Below are 1,827 nucleotides of genomic sequence, written 5' to 3'. Positions count from 1 at the left end.
GTCATGTTGAAAATTTATTTAATACCAAAATCAAGTCTCTGCAATCTGATTGGGGTGGAGAATATCAGAAACTTTCCTCTTACTTGGACTCCGTCAGCAATACTCATCGACTTGCCTATCCACACACACATGAACAGAATGGTTGTGCTGAACGTAAACATCGCCATATCATTGAAGCAACCCTGTCTCTACTGGATTCCTCGTCGCTCCCCTTCTCCTTCTAGGTAGATGCCACCCTTACAATTGTTTATTCAATTAATCGGCTTCCAACTGCCACTTTCCGACACAAATCTCCATATGAAGTATTGTTCGGCTCCCCTTGAGATTACAGGTTCCTCAAAATTTTTGGGTTTGCTTGCTATCTTCTGCTTCGCCCTTACAATCGGCACAAGTTTGATTATTGTTCTCAGTAATGCATCTTTCTTGGCTACAATGACAAACACAAAGTGTATCATTGTCTGCATCTTAGAACTGGGAAAGAATATATTTCCAAACATGTTATCTTTGATGAGCATCATTTTCCGGGGTACTCTGCGGCTGCTCCCACCGAACCTGTCCAGCTAATTGGCGTTTATCTGTAGCCGCCAACTACAACTGCATCTTCACCTTCCACTTCAGATTCTCCGACTCCCACTTTGTCAGCTACCACTTCACTGTTGTAGAATAATTCTATTATTCCGCCACCATCTGACGGTCCTCACCATTTGGCAGCTTCCTCAATAGGCATGTCTTCTCCTGAAGTTGGACCTCGTTGGACCCTTCCTGTGCAAGACATTCTTGATGTAACGGTTCCAGTTGCTCCCCAACAGTTTCGCCAGCATACCATGGTTGCTCATTTTATGGATGGGTCTCTTCCTCCCCATTCTCATCTCACAGTCAAGTATCCCTTACCATAATCACTATTAGTTCAGTTAGGAGATGATACTACGAAACCTACTAATTATTCACAAGAGGTAATATCTGCTCATCGGCGTGATGCTATAGTTAAGGAATTTAATGCTCTTGCTTCTAATGGTACTTGGAGCCTTGTTCCCTACTCTTCTCACATGAATGTGGTAGGGAGCAAATGGGCCTATAAGATAAAATGAAAGGCAGATGGTACTATTGATAGGTACAAGGAAAAATTGGTGGCACAAGGTTTTACTCAAATCCGTAGGGTTGACTTTACTACTACTTTTAGCCCGGTTGTAAAACCAATGACCATCCATACCATTCTCTCTCTTGTAGTGTTAAATTAGTTGTGTATTCATCAGATTGATTTTGATAATGCCTTTCTGAATGGGGAAATTCGTGAGGATATCTATGACAATTAGCCTAAGGGTTTTGATGATCCCACCAAATCGACCCATGTTTCCAAGTTGAACAAAGCTCTATATGGGCTTCATTAAGCACCATGAGCTTGGTATGCTCGTCTCACTCACCAATTAATGCAGATGGGTTTTAGAGCTTCTACTGCTGATACTTCTCTATTTGTGTTTTGCTCCAAGATTGTTACTCTTTATCACTTTATATATGTGGATGATGTTTTACTTATTGGGAACTCCCAAAGTGCTATCCATAGCTGCATTTAGGAGCTCTCTCGCCATTTCTCTCTTAAATATCTGGGTCTTGTTGCATTTTTCCTCGATATTCAGCTTATTCGGCATCCTAATGGAGTCCTTCTCAGTCAGCATCAGTATATTACATACCTACTGCATTGAGATCACATGGAAGCTGCTAAGCCCATTTCTTCTCCTATGGCAGTTCATTCCAAGCTCTCACGAGGTCCTCTCGATGATCCTACAAAATATAGAAGTATTGTTGGCACTCTTCAGTATGTGGCGATCA

This window comes from Nelumbo lutea, chromosome 1 (assembly GCF_056320005.1).
Source record: "Nelumbo lutea isolate HS-2025 chromosome 1, American lotus-T2T, whole genome shotgun sequence".
Taxonomy (NCBI): Eukaryota; Viridiplantae; Streptophyta; class Magnoliopsida; order Proteales; family Nelumbonaceae; genus Nelumbo; species Nelumbo lutea.
This window is presented reverse-complemented; position numbering follows the sequence as displayed.